Source organism: Gossypium hirsutum, chromosome D06 (genome assembly GCF_007990345.1).
Source record: "Gossypium hirsutum isolate 1008001.06 chromosome D06, Gossypium_hirsutum_v2.1, whole genome shotgun sequence".
Lineage (NCBI taxonomy): Eukaryota > Viridiplantae > Streptophyta > Magnoliopsida > Malvales > Malvaceae > Gossypium > Gossypium hirsutum.
This window is the reverse complement of record NC_053442.1, coordinates 54183328-54205425: the sequence shown is the minus strand read 5'-3', so window position 1 is coordinate 54205425 and position 22098 is coordinate 54183328. Positions and strand designations below refer to the sequence as shown.

The 22098-nt window shown below is 30.5% G+C and overlaps 1 pseudogene; it reads left to right on the top strand.

Moving 5' to 3' along the window:
- The first annotated feature begins 17125 nt into the window (after nucleotides 1-17125).
- LOC107897668 (uncharacterized) lies at nucleotides 17126-20900 on the top strand (annotated as a pseudogene).
- The last annotated feature ends 1198 nt before the right edge of the window (nucleotides 20901-22098 follow it).

Below are 22098 nucleotides of genomic sequence, written 5' to 3'. Positions count from 1 at the left end.
TGTCAAAGAAACTGCTTCTTTGTATTAGCTACCATTTAAACATACATAACACCAAAACATAATCTTTACTAACCATTTCAATAGCTAATCTTAGCCATATCATATGAACATACTCAAAATGATTAAGACTCTATACATGCCATAGTTTTAAACATTTTGAAAACACATAATACTGAGATGGTTATGATAGTGTGATACGAGCTCCGACGATCCCCAATTCGAACAAGCTCAAATCACTATAAAACAAAGGAAAGGAGAAAATGTGTAAGCTACAAATAGCTTAGTAAGTTACATGTAAACAATAAGTACTCATTTAATAATTGACATTTCTCTCATATAACTAATCAAACATTTCTTAGCAATTTCAATCACTTACACATGCATAATCTTACCATTTCACTTGCACATGCACTTATACACTTAACATTTATCACATATGTTCATTCTTTTAAACGTACTTGCATACACACTTCATTTCATATTCACTTTAACTCATTATTAATCCCGTTGAACACTCAAAATATACACAGATACGTAGAGATTTAGCACATAAGTGCCACACTGATATGTAGCCGAAGCTACCACTAAAATGTAGCCGAAGCTACCACGATCAATAACACTAGAAATGTCCACGGGCCTGCTCACACAAGCTGTCAGGTGTCTGCAACACATGCTAGATCACTCAGCACCTGGGACTCACTGTAACACTGTAACACTGATCTCTAGTGATATGTCACTTGTATCCACTTCTATTCCTAAGTTCAACCTGGAATTTACACTTAACACTTTATTTTCACCACTTTATCACTTGAATAATTCATGAATAATTTTCCTTCCACATTGAATATTGATTCACACATCAAATAAAATTCACAATTTATAAAAATATATTGCTATTATTTACACATAACTTACCTCGGATGCAAAACGACTATTTTTGTAATTTAGTCGATAACATTCTCTTTTCCCCGATCATTTCCACTATTTCTTCTTTCTTGATCTATATTAACACAATTTAATGCATTTTATCAATATTCCATTTAAATACAATTCATACACAATATTTTGGCAAACTTACATTTTTTTCCCATAACTTTTCAAAAATTCCACTTTTGTCCCAAAGCTCGTAAAAATAAAATTCACTAAATTCTTAAATTTCAAACTTCACTAAATCATATTTCATGCTCGTAACAGCCCTCAATTTCACAAAATCACAACTTTATGCACACTTTACCATCTTTCACAATTTAGTCCTTTTTCAACATTTTCATCGAAATTCATCTAGTAAAACTTGTAATTAACACTTCAAACATTCATTATCTAACATCCCTAATCAATTTACAATTATATCATGAATGGGTCAATTTTTAAACTTTCATTTCATTTAAATTAAACGGTAGAAACATGAAATTCAAGCTTCAATAAGCATAAAAATACGAAAATAATTAAAAACGGGGCAAGAAATCACTTACGATTGAGCTTAGAAAAATCAAGAACCCTAGCCTATAGAACATGAAAGTTTCGGCAGCAACTCTTCAATTTTGAAGAAGATGGACACTTATTTTCTCTTTATTTTGTCTTTTATTCAATTTGGACAAAAATGCCCTTGACCCATTACTTAGATATTTTTCTAGAATTACCCTTTTGTGTCCATAACACTAATTTATGGTCTAATTCCCACATAAACACTTCCAATTTCATGCAATAATTCATTTAAGTCATTTAATCACTAATTAGACACACTTTGCATTTTTCTCAATTTAGTCCTAAAAATTCAATTAGGCACTAAATCATTAAAATTTCCTATCTATATTTTCACACAATATTTCATTCAATCAGTAATTAATAAAAATTTATAAAATTAAACTATTTCACTTTGGATTTGTGGTTATGAAACCACTATTCCGATTAGGCCCTATTTCGGGATATCACATATTGTTTTCTATCAGATCAAGTGTTAGTGCTTAATTGGCAAACATCCTAATCTTGTAAGGATTGTTTCTTTGTTTGCTCTTTTGAGGGGGTTTGTATCTTAAGATTTGGGTAGAAATATTAAGGGAGTTGTAAGGTTAAACTTTGTCTTCAAAGGTTTATCAAATTATTAGATTTGGAAAAATCCTTAGTTGTGGAAAGCTAAGGTAATGGAGTAAGAATTTAGCGCCGAACCACTCTAAATTCTTGTGTTCATTGTTTCATAATTTTTCTTTTGCTTCCACAAATTTTTAAAAGGTCAATTCAACCCCTCTTGGCTATTTCGGTTGATTGATCGAGCAAAAATCTAAGCTCATGAATGACTTTGTAGCAAGTGTTCCACAATATTCTAGACTTATTCTTAATAACCTGATAAAAAATTTCAATGCCGAAGGAACACACAAATCTGTTCATGATAGAACTAAGGTCCGTGTTTCATATAAAGACCTTCTAGGAGAGGATCTGAAAGACAATTAATTTGATCATTTTAAAAATATTGAAACTTTGCTAGGCATCAATTTTGCATGTATAAATTTGTTGATACAAGGGGTTTTACATTATTTGTAAAGATACAGATGAGATCGTTTTCGTTAATGAAAGAATGAGTTTGATTAAAAAAATCCCTTAGTACATATTTTTCGACACTGAACATCCCTTGCAAGTGACTTCCAGTCACCTTCACCAATTTGATATGGTGAGTTTGAGAGAGGAGGGGACTTGCTTTCTTTTGGTGGTGTTGATAGTCTGAATGGAGGCCAAATATGGTGGACTACCTCAACAGCGATGGCTTGGTTGAGAAGAAAAAAAAATGGGAAAGAAAAAGGAAAAACGGGAAAATGAAAAAACAAGGGAAAGAAAGGGAAAAAGGGAAACAAAAAAGGAAATATATTAATTACATGGAAAAAATATCAGGTGAATTGTTGACTGTCCAATCCGTTAGAAGAAAACGGAAAAATTAACAATAGTAACCAATTCACAAAAATTATTTGATTTATAGTGACTAAATTAAAAAAAAATTAAGTGACCAAAATAGGATAAACCCTATTTTAGAGTGATCATGTTTGTAGTTTATCCTAAAAATAATTTACTTCAATTAACCAATTCAAATATATTAAAAACTTAAATTCACATATTTGACCCTTAATCAATATTTTATACTTTTACCTTAAACTTTTACTTTTTATTCAATTTAACCTCTAAACTCGAAACTTTCAAATCTATCGCAATTTAATCAAATCAATGCTAGAAAAATTTTATATAGTCCCTATACAACCCATATTTATCAAATTTTTACAATAATTTCATGTAACTTTACTATTTTAACAATTGAGTCCTTAAACTTTAAAATAAACCAAAACCACTTTACAAAATAGTCCTATTCAACTATCAAACTTATAAGTCTATCATCAAAATTCAAAAACATCACAACCTCATTAATGGTATAACTCAAAAACATTTAACACTTTTACGAATTAGTCCCTCGGTTAGGTAGATTAAAATATAATCATCTCAAAAATATAAAAATTACTAAAAAAGGGGTTAAAAACACATACCACGCAACTGAAATAAGCTTTGGCTAAAACTTTGGTTTCTAAACAATGGAAGAATCAGTTTTCAAAGTAAAAAGGAAGAATATGATGACCATTCCATCTTTTGTTTATTTTAATTATACTTATTTATCAATTTACAAATTTACCCTTTAAAATTAAATCAAATTTCATATAATATATCACCCAACCCGTTCACTATGTTATTAAATAGGTTTATTTATCATATAAAGCCCTTAATTCATGATTTTATATCTATTTAATACAAATACACCTATAACGATTAACTTTTGCAATTTTTACAATTTAGTCTTTTTTATTAATTAACTATCTAACGTTAAAATTTTATAACCAAAATTTAATAAGACGTTGTAACAACCCTATAAATATTAAATAAATAATAAAATACTGACTCACTGATCGAAATTGTGGTATCAAAACCACTGTTTTCGACATCACTAAAAATGGGCTGTTACAACTCTCTCCCCCCTTAAAGGAATTTTTGTCCTCAAAAATCTTACCGGAGAAAAGTTTTGAGTATTGTAATTTCATAGTTTTCCCGAGTTACCAGGTGGCTTCTTCAACACAGTGAAGCAACTAGAGAACTTTCACTAAAAATATGTTTATTTTGAAGTTCTTTAACTTCCCGAGCCAGAATCTTAACCGGTTCTTTACTGTAGGTCATATCAGGCTGTAACTCTATTTCTATTGAAGGAATTACACAGGAAGGATCCGATACTAATAAATGTAACACCTTTTACCCTGTCCGCTTGCCTAACCTGAGTAATAAAATGTTACAAACAATTACAAACCATTTTCAAACAAATTATAACTTAAATCTTAATTAATTATCATATCATTCATGAACAATAAAATTAAAATGTATTTCAATCAATTTTGATTTAATATCGAGCTTACGGAAGGTTAAACCTAAGAAGGCAATTAATAGGGATCAAATTGAAACAAATTTAAAAAGGTGGGAAAAATCTGCATATATGGGTCATATGGCCGTGTCCCCTGGCTGTGTGTGAAAGCTAAACTTGTGTGTGATGAATCGCACGGTCGTGTTACTAATCGTGTGCGAGAGATCAACCCACGTGAGATAGGCCACATGGTCGTGTCTCTAGGCGTTGCAACTAACTGTTAGTGTGTGTTTAATAGAAAACAATTATAAAATCCTATATATTCTTTTAATATAATTACTCATCCTCAATTTTATGACTAATCCTAGTCCTTCTTGATCTCTCAACTCGCCTTGAAAACTAAGATTCACCACTAAATCGTAGCTCTCATTTAAAGGTCTAGCAAATATTCAATTTTATGACTAATCCTAGTCCCTCTTGATCTCTTAACTCGCCTTGAAAACTAAGATTCACCATTAAATCGTAGCTCTCATTTAAAGGTCTAGCAAATATTAGGTCTCCTTACTCCTTATACTTGGTAAGTTGAAGTAATTTAGTCATCTAAAGTTAAATTTCTCATTTTCTATAATTCTAATTATGTTCATTTTTTATAGAAATAATATTAAAACAATAAATTATTGCCCAAATAATATAGATTCACTTTTATTTATGATATGTTTTAAATAATAATTTGGTGCGGAATTGGGAAACTAAATTTTTCATATTTAAAAAATAAAAAATTATAATTATAATTTTTAAAAATAAAAAAATATGAAAAATAAAAACTCTTTAAAATTAAAAAATAAAAAGTTTTTTTTTAAAATATAATATATACAAAAATTATAAAATAAAAGAAAATAAATTATATAAAATTATAAAATTAAGTCAATAAATTATAAAAATTATAAAAACTGGTTCAACTGCCACTTCAACTAGTTTTTTTTAGTGCGGTTCAATCAGTCTATATCAGTTCATTAGTCAACCAAATTTTAAAATTTTTAAACTTTTTTAGCCTACACATTTTCAGTTTTCTGTCAATTTTAAAAATATAAAAATTTAAAATTATATATATTTAAAATAAAAGTGCATAATTTTTTTTAAATATAAGTTTTTTTAAATATAAAAATTATTTATAAAATTGTTAAGTATAACTCCTATTTTAGTCAAATTTGAGAAATAATCTTTTAGTTAAACTCTGCTTATTTGTTTCAATCAAACACTGGTTAGTTTAGATTATTTTATTATTATTTGACATATGAATTTAGCCTATAAATAGGCTCTTTTACAACCTTGAAAAATACACCCGTTAGATATTAGAACTCATAATACATTTAGAGAATTTTGTGTTTACGTTTTGAGGTTCTTTGTTTTCGGGTTTTCGGGGTTTAGTTTTTATCTCCATCTTTTTGTACTCTTCGTTTCTTTTGCCATTATAGTAAATTTATCTTTTCCCGTGGTTTTTTATCCTCTTTGGAGGAGTTTTTCCACGTTAAATTTGTGTGTTCAATTTCTCAATTTTTTATGTTATTTTTACTTGTTCCTTGCTTAATCGGGTCAATCTCCAACAAAAATAAATTACGTGCTTTTAAAGAGTATGGACCAAATTTACAAAAAAAAATTGTAAATGTTAAAGGCTAAAAAGTTCAAAAATTTTAAAATTAAGTTGGCCCATGAACATGTATAAACTAGTTGAGCTGAGATAAAATACCAGTTAACTTGAAGTCTAACCAATTTTTATAATTTTATAATTTTTATTTTTATTTTATATTTAGTTGCTTTGAACCGATCAGGCCAATCGTTTTAGGAACCAATTTGTCAAACTAGTTCAAAATCGATTCAACTGCCGGTTCAATCAATTTTTTTAGCTCAGTTTGATACTCCGGTCAATTTCTGGTTTGGCCCGATTTAAATAACATTAATTTTTAAAATTTTAATTTTTTAAAAAAACTTTTTTATTTTTGAATTTTAAAGATTTTCTATTTTCATAATTTTTTATTTTTTAAAATAATAATTCTAAATTTATTGTTTTAAACATATGATTTGAGTAAATAAAAGTAGGTAATAAATGATTGTTTTAATATTATTTCTGTAAAAAAAGCGAATTACGTTGATGGTTTTCAGTACAAACAGACTTTAAGCATATCAATACTATTCAACCCCAGCAAACATAAACCAATCACATAATCATCAATTTAAACCTGCCCTCCTTTCAGTATTATTGATGCTTTGTCTTGATAGCAACGAAGGCATAAACAGTTTAGGAATTACCAACTTTGATGTCATAATTATTACTTTTTTACAATTTCCTTGCATGGGTTTTATAGACAAAAAAAAAATCTTAGTAAGTCATTATAAATGCTACAATAATATCAAGAAATCACATCACAATTGACTTAGTAATGTTTACACTAAAAGTTAAAGGTGAGTAAAATTCGATAAAAAATTATATTTTGAATAAAATAGTTTGAGTTATTTGAGTTAATTAAGTTATCCGAATCAACTCGAATAAAAAATTAAATTTTTCGGTTTAACTTGAATATGAACTACACAATTCGAGTTATTTGAAAATTCAAATAAGAAAAGGCAAAACTATATCGTTTTAATAAATGTTTATTTATTAAGTTAAAAACAGAATTATTATGTTATTTATGTAGTTAAATAATTTTGTATTTCATCTACTAGTTAAATAATCGGTCCATATAAACGTAACATTGAGTAAAAATAATAGGATTTGTTAACTCAACTCGATTCGAAAAAAGTAAAATTGAGTTCAGTTGCTAAAATAGGATCCGTCAACTCAACTAATTCGAAATTTTTCGACTCGATCGAATACTCACCCTTACTAAAAATCAATACTTAAATGAAAGGAAATTATACTGATCTCTATTCCTTTTGGTATCCATATCTTAATTCTGACGCCATGTTTGGTTTGGTGTATTGGCTATGCCAATACACCCCTAATCGGTGGGCCCCACCTAATCCCCCTTTAATCCGCCGTTTGGTTCAATGTATTGCTAATCCCCCTCTAATCCGTTACTTTCCTAATCGGTGAAAACCACCGATTTCTATTCCCCCTCTTTTCCCCAGATTAGGTGACGCTTCAGCAAAGCCTCCCTGTTTTACCCTCCCCGATCCCCTTTGTTTCTCTTCTGTTCCTTCTAGCTTCATCCGATTTGCTTCCTTGTTTCTTTGCTTTTCATTTCTGCCGATTTACCCTCCCAGTTTCTTTTCATCCGATTTTCTTTTCTTTTCTTTTCTGCCGATTTGCTCCCCCCGTTTCTTTTCTTTTCTTTTTCGGCCGATTTGCTCAGTTTCTGTCGATTTGCGTCATCGGTTAGTTTTCCTAACCCGATAGAATAATATCCGTTTCTCAAGTTTGATTGCTATTTTTGCTTGTAGCATTTTTTATTTTTTATTTTTTTTAGTTCTGACCTTTTCTTTAGATAAAATTACTTTTGTGTTTGATACGTGTGATTTTTTTTTTTGTTAATTAGCTTGGAGAAGAGCTTGGAGATATTTATGATATAGAATTGCTTCGTGTTTTCCTCCAAGGTTTATCTTGCTACAGACCTGCTTCTTTTTCTGAGTTCATTTGGTTTGATGTTGAGCAATTAGACTATGTATTCCCCTTATTCTAGATTTCATGTTTACATTTCTGATGAGATATTTTCTTTGATATCCATTTTGCAATTGCATTATGCTCTTGATGGAACAATTTGGTCTTTTGCCTTGAGTTTGCTTTATTGTCATCCCATTATCTTCATATGTAAATATGACCTGCTTTGTATGTTTGAAAACTTGACCCTTTGACTGAGGTCTGATAAATCCACAGTTTTTTTTTTGGATGGAGCATATGGGATTGTCTAAGTTCTAATCCTCAATAATTGATTAGTGACCCAGAAAACTTTAGTTCAAGAAAATATACAATGGAGGGTTGAAGCTTTGTCCTCCTAGGCCTGGTTATTCTATTATAAGTTCTGGTTTCATTTTTGTCTGTTTCCTTTAACAAGTTGGCAACTCATGGACAAGATAAAAGGGAAACTGGGCGAAATTTGCAATATAACCAATGTAGAAAAATAGTTTTGATCATATAGCTACCTATTATACAAATTCTTTGAATGAAACTTTTATAATTTTCAAAGAAGCATACTAAACAGATTAGCTTTGTTTTAGACTTTTAAAGAATATTGTCAACTTTGCTACGGTCACAGTGTGTGGGTAAAGACCATTATATTGAATCTGCATTTCTAACTAGTTTCCTCCGACACACTAGATTTGCTGGAGTGGATTATTAATGATCAAAAACTTTACAGGTTGCCGTAAGCTTGTGGGTTGCTGCTGTTATTGGAAGTCGGTGCAACTTTTTGACTGTTTTGTACATTGGTAAGAAATTTTATTAAATTATCTTGCATTAATAGCATGGTAGTTCCATAGAAGGGGAAAAAAGCATGGTAATACTCTAATGTTTGGTTGTCTACTATGTTACTCGGACTTCGGTGTGAGTGGCAGATTTGGGTATGTATCTAGCACAGATATGTTCAATTCTTTCTTAGTTTTTCCATATATTTGGAGGGTCCTTGGAGGGGGTATATCCTTGTACCCTTGTCCAAAAATGTGCTGGACACGGGTGGCTCAAGAAAAACGAAAAGTCAGAACAACATAGGTTGTCTGTACCATACTGTCTTATGCCGAAAATATTCTGTTTATGGAACCCACCTTTGGTTCATTAGTCCAATAAATTTAGTATTGCTCAATGCCTGCGAAATGATTATCTAGTTGTATTTACTTATTTATCTTGGTTGACTTGAGCATAGCCATGTTTGTTAGCTTTATGCATTGAACAAACACTTGCCCTTTCTCTTTTTGCATTCGAAATTTTTACCTAAGATAATTGTTGCCTTACGGACATAGGCCATGGCCCCCAACTAAACAAGTAAACCCATTGCAAAAATGATTTTGTTCTGTCAAGTTGGAACCGAGGTTTCCAAGATTTATCAAGTGTAATTGGTGACTGATTTTTCCAAAGTGGGAATCTAGCATTGAACTTTTATTTATTTCAGTCAAGTAATTGGGTGGATTTACCATTAAAGGGACAGCTAGAATAAATTGAACTAGGTATAAGCATGTTGAAGTTCGGTGTTAAACATTTTATTTGCTGATTTTTGGAACTTGGCTTGTTCTCTGTTTTAGCTAATGGGATTCTTGCTGCTTGCATAAATTGTTATTTGCTATTTCTGAATTAGGGGATGTTGAGTCAGTTTTAAAATTACACTATTTGATCTGCACTAACTCCTAAGAGATAAAGGAAGTTGAAATTTAAGCTTATGCTTTGTGCCTCTATGCACTTATTCTGTGGTGGTTATATAGACTTCTTAACAAAATGGCAATTATTGTGGTGTTTTTAAAGTCCCAAAATGGCAATTAGCCTAATTGCAATTATACTATGTAAACCTAGAATCTAATTTTAAAAAATAAAAATAAACATGCAAGTTTCTTAACAAAAATATGATAAGCCGACAATTGTAGAAACCCCTTATATCATAGGCTTAGTATGATTTGATTTTCCTAAAAGAAGTAATAATTCCTCGTTGCAACTACTTAAATCATTATATCATATAGATTGGGATAAGAGTATGATTTCAAGAGCATGTGTTTTGAACAAAGGCCATGATAATACAAAGGAAAAAGTCAGCCATTAAAATCAAACAAGTAATTAATTTCATCAAAGAGCATTCAAAAAAAGCATTCAAATTGGCTTTCAAAAAAATTGTAAAAGCATTCGAGAAAACTTGTAAAAGCAAGTAATTAATTTCATTAAAATACCTTTCCTTTAATTAATTTTCATGCCCTTCATGATGTTTTAGGGTGAAAGAGTTTGTAATCTATTTCTAAAGCTAAATTATCATTATATTTTTCTTTATATGACATTTCACCGACCAAAGTAAGCTAATTGACTGATATATATATATATCTAAATAACATTAAACCAACAATTAAACCAACAATTATACATACACCAACAATGTTTTTTAGGGTAAATAACATTAAACCAACAATTATACGTACACCAACAATGTTTTTTAGGGACAATAACATTAAACCAACAAGTAATTTTAGGTCAATTATACATACACCAACAATTAATTTTAGGTCAATTATACATGCTTTATAATTTCTTTATTGTTTGGGTGATTCATAAAGAAATGAAATTAAAGTTGCAACGATATCATTTAGTATCAACTATTTTGCTTCGTGTGTTCTAAATTTGTATTGTTTATTTTTATTTTATAATGTGTAATTGCAACTTCAATTCATTGATAGTGTGTGTTATAATTTTAATATGTTGCAGTAATGGCTCGTCTGCCTTTAATTGCACAAAGTGTGAGGCGTAAAAGAATTGGTCTTGCTTTGACATTATGGTTGGAAATCTGTAGAATTGCGATTTGGTTCTTGTTTAGAATGGGTGCCAGCCTTAGCCTACAGACTTATCAACCAAGGATTAGGTCCTACACCTTAGATTTTTATGCAAAACGGGATTATGTGAAGAGGCTTGTCTATGTTAGTGACAAGACTTGTATTGAACAAGTTAGGATGAATAGAACTGCCTTTTGTACACTATGTGAGATGTTAGAATCGATAGGGGGATTGAAGTCGTCAAGGTTCATGCTTGTTGATGAGCAAGTAGCAATGTTTTTACATATCATCTCCCATCACCTGAAAAATCGAGTTATCAAGCATCACTTTAGAAGGTCCGGGGAAACTGTAAGCAGAGCATTTCATAGTGTTTTAGATGCTGTCATACGCTTACAAGATGTCTTATTTAAAAAGCCAGAGCCAATTACAGCCGACTCTTCTGACACAAGGTGGAAATGGTTTAAGGTAGTAGACTGAGTTTTAGATATAGCTTGTACAACATTTTTAGTTGACTTAGATTTAAATTAGTATTCTAACACAAGGTTTTATATCATGTGATATAGAATTGCTTAGGTGCTCTTGATGGAACCCACATAAAGATTAGGGTGCCAACAGCTGATAAACCTAGATATCGAACTCGAAAAGGTGACATAGCAACAAATATGCTAGGTGTTTGTACACCTGATATGCAATTTGTTTATGTTCTTCCTGGTTGGGAAGGTTCAGTTGCCGATGGACGGGTGCTCCGAGATGCCATCAGTAGAAGACATGGACTTAAAGTTCCTCATGGTACAGTGTATACTTAGAGGAATTTGAATTACTCATTAAGATCAAACTTTGTTTGATGAATTAATCATTTTTTAGCAAATTTATTTTATAGGTTGTTATTATCTAGTTGATGCTGGATACACAAATTGTGAGGGATTTCTTGCACCATTTAGAGGACAGCGATATCATCTGAACGAGTGGCGTCAGGGTTATCAGCCAAGTTCTCCGCAAGAGTTTTTTAATATGAAACATGCCTCAGCACGTAATGTCATTGAAAGATGCTTTGGCTTATTAAAACTTAGATGGGGAATACTTAGGAGTCCATCGTTTTATCCTGTAAGGGTGCACAATAGAATTATTATTGCATGTTGTTTGCTCCATAATTTTATTCGAACCCATATGAGTATTGATCCCATTGAAGCGGAGGTGGGAGAAGGATTACCTACTAATGTGGTGGATGACGATGAACCGAATATCACAAATATTCATCCATCGGATGCTTGGGCAACTTGGAGGATGGAACTAGCCAACCAAATGTTCGATGAATGGCAAGCATCTAGAAATTAGTTAGGTTTAGGGACAAATTCAGTTTGAATTGATTTGTTGATGTTTTTTTATGTATAAACTTTGTGAAACTTTGGTGGTCTTTATGAAACTTTATGAAACTTTGTTGAATTATAATGTAATTATCTTTTCATTAAGCATGTGTTATAAATTTAAATTTAGTATTGAACTACCGATATAATATTATAAACTGTTCACCCAACAATTAAATGATATTCAAAATAGTAAATAATGTTAATTTGTTTTTTTTTTAAGAACAATATGTCAGGTGTTCCACCAACGGGTGCTTCTTCTCAAGCTTCTCGAGGAAGCAAAAGAAAATGGGTTCCAGAGGAGGATGCAGCCTTGGTTTCTTGCATGGTGGATTTGCACAATGTAGGAACATTTAATGCTGATACCGGGTTCAAAGCCGGTTATTTGAACGAGCTAGAGAAAATGCTAGAAAAGGCTTTACCAAGAGCAATGTTGAAGGCGAAACCAAATATTGAATCTCGGATTAGGTGCCTAAAAAGGGAATGGTCAGTCGTCTACGACATGCTTAATGGCCAAAACAACAGTGGTTTTGGTTGGGACGAGCATAGGCAGCTCGTTGTTGCTGAAGATGGAGTTTGGGAATCCTATGTAAAGGTAAAATGTATTTCAAGTATTTATTTGTTTTTTTACAAAACTTATAACTAATATGATTTCCTCATTTTTTTTAGAGTCACAAAGAAGCCTCTCAGTTCAGACATCGTTCTTTCCCTTACTACAACCAGCTTACTGCCATATACGCAAGAGATCGGGCGACTGGGAAAGACGCTCAAACAGCTGCTGATGTTCTTGAAGAAATACATGCTGAGGATGATCGTACTACAGATATGAATGAAGAGAGAAACACATTCTATGACTGTGAAGCTGACGTCTCTTTAGACGACATGGATGTTTCCGGTATGGATCCGCGAGGAGATAGAGATCAAGGGGGTTCCTCATCTTCAAACAAGAGAAAAAAGAAATATGATGCTCGTGATAATGTGTATGCTTCATTTGAGGAGGCTGCCACCTTGTTGGGGGAAAAAATCCAGGCCGTTGGCGATCAAATCAGTAGGACTATGGCCTCCGAGGTGGTAGTTCAGCAGAAGTCTGAAGAAAAGATGGAAGAGAAAGCTTCAAATTTATATTCAGCCTTATGGTCAATTGAAGGTTTAACCGACGATCAGCGGTATGATGCTTTGAGTAAAATTCCCGATCATCCAACTCAAATGATCGTTTTCTTCAGTTTACCTTCTGTTGCCCGATTGGAATGGGTCAGAAGATTTCTTTCTCACCATTAAATATCAATGTTCAAACTTTTTGATGTTGTAAAACTTTTGAACATATTGATTATGATGTACAATTTCATTTTCATCTAACTTTTTCTTAGTATAAGTTAATTATGTTTATGCAGAATATAATTTTCAAGTTATATATTTAATAATAATTATGTTAATTTATATTTTACAGTATCATATATTATGATTTGAGTAAATTAATATAAGAATATTAATTATTAAGAATTTTTTTAAATTATATAGTTTAATTAAAATATATTTAATAATAATTATGTTAATTTATATTTTACAGTATCATATATTATGATTTGAGTAAATTAATATAAGAATATTAATTATTAAGAATTTTATTAAATTATATATTTTAATTAAAATATATTTAATAATAATTATGTTAATTTATATTTTACAGTATCATATATTATGATTTCAGTAAATTAATATAAGAATATTATCCAATTAAGAATTTCATTAAATTATATATTTTAATTAAAATAAATTTAATAATAATTATGTTAATTTATATTTTACAGTATCATATATTATGATTTCAGTAAATTAATATAAGAATATTAATTATTAAGAATTTTATTAAATTATATATTTTAATTAAAATATATTCAATAATAATTATGTTTAAATATGATTAAATTATTTATTATTGATAATAAAAATCTTATTATAATTTAAATAACAATAACAATAATCATTTACCAAAACAAATTTATGCTAAGGGTATTCTAGTCATTTTAGTTTTTTCTATTATGCTATTACACCTCTATTCCATTCAACCAAACACAAGATTACTATTACGCCTCTATTCCATTACATTCAACCAAACAGTGGATTAGCTATTACACCTCTAATCCAATACACATCTAATCCCAATACACCTCTAATCCAATACGCCTCTAATCCTGAGTGTATAAAAAATACAAGACAAAGAGAGACAATTATTTCTCTGCATCTTGTGCTTTTGCTGTCTGGAAAGTAAAGACTCAAACCCTATATGGGTCGTCGATCAAGTTAATTGCTTAATTGCAGGCACTATAGAAGCTTCCAGCAATACTTATGCTCTACCCTGTAGAGTTTTGAGTGAACATTGGTAATTGCATTGTGTTCAACTATGGAACTGCCTTGTATGATGGGGCAACGTTAGCAGAGGAATCAATTCATCATCTGGCGTGATAGGCATATCACATTGTAATTGCAGGGATCCTACTAACAACGTCATCTCATCAGCTATCAGCTGGAAATAAGATAATAATAAGTTCGGATGTCTCTTACAAATTTGCTTTGGGATTTGTGTACACAATTTAATGAGTGGGAACCGAGGAGAAAAAGGATTATGAAAGGCTGACTATTTCTTTTTTTGTTTGGTTGACTAGTTTTAAGCAAGGTAGTTAAAAATAAGCGTAAACTATTAAAATAATTCGATAAAAATTGAAGTATCGATAAATTTGTAAAATTTGTAAATTTTTGAAATATTAATGTAGTAATTAAATTGTATGATTATGAAATATAAAAATTTGGAAAGTTGAACATAAAATAGTAATGTTTGAAACATGAGTTTTAGGACTAATGTACATAATTTGAGAATTTAAAATTTTAAAAAATAGAATATGAAAGTTTAACTGTTCAAAAATCAAGGGTTAATTTTTGAAAATTTTGACAATTTTAGTTGCAAGGTATTATAAAATTTGAAAATTTTAGAAAATAGACTGTTTTGTAAAATTGTACAAAACGAGGTTTATGATTTAACTGTAGAATAAAAAAATCTATTTTTGAGGAATTAAATTGTAGAATAGTAAAAATTTGGATTTTAGGGACTAAATCGTAAAAGAAATATAAAATTAGAATTTAATGGACTGTTTTCTTCAACAGTGAAGAGAGCTTCCCCTTAGTTGCTTTGAAAGCTTCCCCTTTATGTTTTTCGACAGTGAAAACCGTGAACAGAGTCTTATTAGTTTAGAAAATGTCTTAAGAAACAAAAAATTGTTAAGACAAAAAAACTTGATTTTACCTTTTTTTTTAGAATAATTTCATTTGGTAAAAAAATATATATTTTACATGCAAAACCCTTATATTTGAAATGTTACGTTAATGTATTGTAACATTTTGGTCATTGAACTATTAATTTCCGTTGATGATGTGATTATAAGCTGATGTGACATGTTAAATTATTATTTCAAATAAAAATTTTAGGTTAAATTATATAATTGGTCCCTATATTTTTTTCATTTTGAGTAATTTAATTTTTTTTCTTCTATGTACTTTGAAGTTTCCTTTTCTTTTTTTTCTTTATTTTTCATTCTCTTCTCCTTCTCCTCTATTCTCCTCCTTCCCCATTTCTTTTAACATAGTTTTTCTATTTTTTTTCATTTGTTAAAACTAGTCCCTATACTTTTATTTCTTTATTTTCCTTTTCTACTTCCTTTTTATTTTTCTCTCTTCTCATATTATTCACAACAGAAACATAATATTTGCCTACCAAATAAACCAACTTGTTTCTTTCACATTATTTCTAAATTGAATTTTACTTAAAATCGAATATCAATCATTCTTAATCAAATCACAATTTGAATATAACCTAATTTTGAAACTAAAAATGGATCTAACTAATCAATATAAAAAAACCATGACCTTAATCAAATCTAAATATAAAATTGAATTCTTTATAATCAAAACAATTTTTTTTTTCGTTTCCAAACTTTTACAGAATTGTGTACATTATTATTTTCCTTTCCTTCTATTTTCTGACGAATAAAATTAAACAAACGATAAAACTGATCTAAACCTTCTTGGATATTCCCAAGTAAGCTTGATTGGAAGCTGAGCATGGATGAATCGAACAGAGAAAGGGAGCATGGAACCAAACTGGTTTGGGTAAAGTTGAGGGTAAGTTTCGTATGGTGGTCGTTTTAGTCATTGAGAGTGTAAAGTTTGTTTGAAGAATCCGTGAAACAACGTAGTTTTGAGAGGGCGAGAATGTTGTAAGTAAGATAGATAAGGTGGTCGTAGGGTTGGTTAGAAGGTTAAGGGAACAAACTCGCAAAATTTTGCTAAGGTTGAAGTGGCATAAGTCACGATTGACGAGGTATTTGAATGAGACGAGTTTGTGGACTAGGACATTAAGAGATCTAAATTGGTTCGTTAAAGCGATGATGGACAATGATGGTTTGTAATCGTGGGATAAGAATATGCGAAATAAGTTTTATTTTGGTTTCAGCTTTTGCCTTTTTTTTCGTAAACATAAAAAAAGTTTTAACAAATGGGAAATATAAAAAAATTACGTTAAAAGAGATGAAGAAATAAGGAAAACAGAGGGAGAAGGAGAAGAGAATAAAAAAAGAGAAAGTTTAAAGAAGATAAAAGAAAAAAAAGAAAGTTCAAAGAACATGAAAAAAAATTAAACTACTCAAAATTAAAAAATATAAGGACCAATTGTAAATGATGATTTAATATATCACATCAGCCTACCATTACATCATTAACGACAATTAACGGCTTAATAACTAAAATATTACAATATATTAATATAAGTCATTAAAAAGTAATATTTCAAATACAAATAACTAAAATGTAAACTGAGTGAAACAAAATTGATTATTTGGATAGTTTAGCTAAAAATAATTGTTTAAGATGCGGGAATTGAACCAGTCCCTTACTAGTTTAGAAGCGCGCCGCTTCGTCTCTGTTTTTCCTTTCCCAAGTTTCCAGGTTTGAAGTCTTGTAAGAAAGGACTTTTCTTTTTCCTCAACTTTGAACCCAAAACAGAACTTATCACCACTACCATAAATACTTCTCTTTTTCTTTTTATATAAAGGAAAAGTATCATCATCATGCGTGCTAGATTGGTGGTGTTCCCAATTAAAGGGAAAAACTGGTGCTTTAGCAGATCCATTGACCTGTCTACATCAGAATCTTCCGCTGCTAGCACACCTTCCACTGTTAAAGAGCTTTGCAAGAAGATTTCATCCAATTCCAAGCCCCTCAGTGCCAATGCTGAGCTTCTTGTTGATTTCATTTCCAACAAGGTAAACCCTCTTGCTTTTTTTTTTCATTTTTATAAAATTTAAACACCCCTCTTTTATATATATATACATATATATTTGTGATTCTTGTTTACAATAACTTCAATGTGCATTTTGGAATGCTATGTTCTCCTGTTTCTTGGTTTGCTGATGATTTTTGTTATAGATGAATAAGGCTTGGATGGGGTTAGAAAAGGCGCCTGAGGGCAGTTTCAAAAACAAGCTACATGGGTACTACTTGGAAGTCAAATATGTTTCGTATATTGGATTAGTTGGCTTTAGTTTCTGCTAACTTTTTTTCTTCTTTTGGTTGACTGTATTATCTAGGTTGGGGCTGCGGCTTTTAGCTCGAGTTAAACCATCTGAGATTTTGTTGAAATCTATTACCAAAGACGTTACTAATGTACAGATTACTTAGCCGACAAGGTTCTTTCTTCTCATTTTCATTGCTGCATCTTCTGTTTTATAACTGCAATATAGTTATTTTTCTTAATCTTGCCGGTATTTATATTTAAATGTTCTCTAGGATCTATATTTAAGTCCAATATTTCAAATCTTTTTGTTTTATAGCTTTCACAACATCATGATGATGTATTAGAAGGGATTTTGTAGAATTTGGTTCAAGCTAGAGTAGGTTCCTACCATTTTAACAGCTTATTTATAGCAAACCTTTTGTGGAAAAAATGTGAATGACATTTTCGGAAGCAACCATTTGCTCTCAGTTTAGATGGTTGTGCTTTTCTTTATCTCGTTTTCTTATCATTTTTTCTTTAAATTATTGTTTCTCAATATTACAAAATTGAACAATGGTAGGCATCCTTCTATGGTTTGTTCCTTTCTTGAGATCTATTTGTATTTTCTGCTTCTTCTATGGAAAAAGAACTTACACTTGAGAATACTATTTATTTTGTCTTGAATCTGGGATTTTGGATAATTTGTGGAAATTTTAGCTTGATGCACTAAAGGACTTATGAATTACGTTTGTTATGTGCATTCTCAGGTGCTTTTAGACTGCTGGTTTGTTCCTCATACTTCTAACATTTTTTGCAGTTTAAATGCACGACTTGTGCGGCGAAGATTACGGCAAATAGCCTTGAGGTAATTGGTGTACCTTTTTCTATTGCTTTTCTTGGATGCTAGAGATCAGAAGTTATTTCTAATGTCCAAACAAATTGCTTTACCATCAAAATGTAGGATGCTTCTTTGTTTTCTAGGTTTCTATTTGTTTCAGAATACACATAATAATTACGCCACTAGCCCTTTAACCTGGTTCATGACATTTCCGAGGCATCATTTTTGTTTTATTGAGAATGCTCTTGGTGCTTGATGTGTAAGGACATAGAGAGTTTCTAACACAGTTTTATGCTGCGGTGTGCAGTTTATTGATTTTGTTGCGTTAAAGGCATTTAACGCCAACACCAACAGTCAATGCCAAGTTTTGGAGTCTATTGTTGTGTTTGCTTATGTTTATATGTTACTTTATATTCGCACAAATTCCTGCAGACAAGCAATGTTACTAAACAGGTGTTCTTTAATTTTCAGGGGTACTGTTTTACACAGGAAATACTTTTATGGTTCGGTTTCATTGCTTCCATTGACTACTGCATTTACTGTACGCATGTTTATTGTTATTGTTGTTCCATCATTTACTGAATAGACTCTTTTGCCTCTTGAATATTTTTCCCATTTATATTTTCTCTCATTCTCACTTAATCTTCTTGTCTTCCACACAGGTTCTGCCTCTGCCTAACATTCCATTCTTTTGGGTCTTGTTTCGCACATATTCGCATTGGCGGGCTCTCCAGGTGGATTCAATGTTCATAGAGCTAGATCCTTTTGGGTGGATTAAAAGAGACAGTAGTAGAGGGATCTGTTTACATTTCTAATATTTGAATTGAACAGTTTGGCATACCTATTGCAAAAGCTGCTTCTTTATAGTAAAATTTAAGTTCTACGAATTCCTATTGCAGACGTTCAACTAGAGTCATATGTGTTACCATAATCTGTTTTAAACATGATTTTATTCACAAGATCACTTCTTTTCACATGTGTTTCCTTGTTATTGCTTTCCGTCATCCTACGATGATGTGCATCATTTATCTTTTTCTTTCCACTTGTCTTGGCGTCTGCATGTCTGTTGTTTCTTGCTTGAGTAGCTGAAAAGGACTATTCAGCGTCTAGCTGAATGGGGAAAAAGGGTTAGATGGTCAGTGGAAAGTAGTTACTGTTAAAGCAATACAGCATTCAGGATTTCACAATGTGGATCCCTTAGTTTTTGGATATCTCTCATCTGTTATCACTATTTTTGAACCCTCCATGTTCTATAATTTATTTTTTTATACAGTATCACTATTACTCATGGTTGTTTGTCTGTGTTGATGTTGCGGGGAAGTGAGAAGCTCCTTCAGCTAGTCTCCGATTACTCCCTAGTTCAAAACTCAATTATTTTGAGTGGGAAGGGGAATGAATCAGAGCATAATGATTCGAAATGTGGAACTAAGAATTCACCAAGTTCCCAATGGGTAAGCTCATATGTGCTATAATCTAAAAATGGACATAACGGGATTGTATGAGGTTACTTGTTAGTTGTGAGTCTTTACTTTTCCATGTGAACATTGTTTCGGTTTAACCTTAATTGTTAGGCTCTTGCACTTACATTTACTCGATTACCTCCTCATTTAGGTTTTTCGTTTACTTGTCATCAGTATTTAGTGGTAATGTTGATACATAAAATTAATTGATGTTTAGCGATGTAAACTAAATATATACATGTTGATAATAACTTGGTTATCATGTTCTGTTCTCCATCTTTACTGAGATTTCTCAATAGCAACAACAATTTTTATCGCAAGAATATCAAGAATTCATTGTTTTATTGCTTTGTCAATCCCATATGACATCTAAATCCTTAAACACTATCCAATTACTGTTTACGGTTTAGCTTGTAATTCTTCTCGGTGCAGAAATGTAGCTTTAATGGTTCAGCACAAGCATCATCCTCTCCGCTACTCACTTCTGTTTTGATGTTATATTTTCTATTATCGATTTAATGAGCAGGTGTTGGAGCCATCGAAGGAATTGGAGGACCTTATTAACCGGGGACATGAAGAAAATTATCTTAGTGAGCAAGCTATCTCAGATATATGCAATAGTTTTAGTTTGAACAAGAACGATGTTTTGAAGTGCAGAGATTTAGTGTAATTGACATTTTCAATGCAGTATTGCAGAATGAATTGCCCAAAAGAAACAGAGCACTTAGATGAATATGACATTCATATTATATTAACATCTATGTATCTTCATTTTTATATTTGAAGACACTTTGGGTTATAGAAATTATGTACTCTTGGAAGTCAAGAATATAGTCTTATTCAACAAATAAGCTTCATTCTCTGTACTGGGTTTATTTTATTTAGGGTTAACTTGACCAACTTAGTTTATGTTGATGCGACAATTTTGGCCAATCTGGTGGTGTAACGAGGTAGCTTCTAGCAAACATAAATTAAAAAAAAATATAAATATAGAAATTAATTAAAAAATATAATTTATTTTTCACATCAAGAATGAACTTAGATAAGTATTTTGATAATCATTTGTTTAGGTTCGATGTGTTTTTCTTAATTTTAATTTTCTTTATAAAAATCATTTTTAAGTTATTATTTTGAAAATTGAATAGAATATAAATTTATAAAAATATTCAAATATATAAAAGCCCAAAGTTTTTATTCATTTGAAATTATTCATTCACTAATTTTTATAAAAATAATATATATTCTAAATTTATAATATATTTTTACAAACTTATATATTATAATTTTTTATAATATACATTTATAAAATTATACGCTTTTATATATTTATATAGTTTTACATATGTTATAGGATTCTATATATTTATATTTTATATTTTATATATTTTCATAGTAATAATAACTTAAAAATTGATATTTTATAATAAAAATAAAATATATAAATATGAATAAAATATTTAGAATGCAAGATTATTCGAAAAAATAATTATTTTTAATTAATTTATGTATTTTTAATTCATATTTATTACATGACATATTGAGAGAGGTGACGTGATAGCACCGATTGGCTAGTAATATTATATTACTATAAACTGACAGTGTTAGCGCGTATTAGAGTTAACTGTTAATTATTGAGTAATTAGTTAGTTACTATTTAGTGGACAGTTAGTCTGTTATGACCAGGGATCCAAGTAGGGTCGAAATAGTGGTAGAGCAGTCGTTATTTAGCGGTAGTCATTGCAACAGAGAAAGGTATTCCCGTTTTCAGGCTTCCATAACGTTAAAAAAAAAAAAAGATGATAAGAAGGCAGCCAGTAGCCACTGTAACAGAGAAAACTATCGTGAAAGAGAGAAGATAAAGAAGATGGTCGAAGTTAAAAAGACAAGAATTAAAAAAAAAAAAGAGAAGAAATTAATCTAACACAATTTAGCTTTTTTAGGTGTTTTAACCTCAGCTTTTTGAGGGACACGTGCTACCAAACTAAAATTAATTAAAAAGTTAAAGTGTGTAGAAAAAAAGGAAAATAGAAAAAAAGTATAATATTTTGCAAAATTTTAAT